Genomic DNA, 634 nt, shown 5'->3' on the forward strand with positions numbered 1-634 from the left:
GCCCGGTGCGGGGCGGGGCGGGGCGGGGGTCGCGGAGGCGCTGGGCGGCCGCCGCCGGCTCTGTGCGCCTCGGAGCCTCGACCGAGGTGCCCGAAGCCGCCCCGCGTGCCCAGCCCGAGGGTGTGGACCGCAGGGAACCTCGAGGCAAGGCCTTCGGCGGCGGGCGGCTAGTTCCCGCGGGCCGGGGAGGGCTGAGGTCCCGGGGGAAGCCGCGGGGAGGGAGCCGGGTTCGAGACCCTCGCTCTAGCTGGGCCTCCGGAGCCCGCGCTGGGAGGCTTTGGGGTTACGCCCGGTCTGCGGCGGCGCGGTCTGACACTCAGGGTGGGAACGTGGAGCTGCGAGGAGGCAGGTGTGACCCCATGCCTTCAGCCCCGACCCCACCTTTGGAACTGCGGACTGGAGCCAGCGGAGGAAGCGGGATTCTCGGGAAGGACTCAGACCGGGTGTCTCCTTCCAACACGGGGTCAAGACCCTGGGTCAGAAGGGGCTGACCGGCCAAGCCCGGGGATCCAGCCTCATCTCCAGAATCCAGCTCCTCAGAACGATCCCCTACCCGGTTTTCCACATCCCGGTCCCCAACCAAGCAGGTGAGCCCACCGGAACCCACCCTTATCCTTGCCTCTGCTCTTGCCGA

Source organism: Nannospalax galili, unplaced genomic scaffold (assembly GCF_000622305.1).
Source record: "Nannospalax galili isolate Female #2095 unplaced genomic scaffold, S.galili_v1.0 scaffold1421, whole genome shotgun sequence".
Lineage (NCBI taxonomy): Eukaryota > Metazoa > Chordata > Mammalia > Rodentia > Spalacidae > Nannospalax > Nannospalax galili.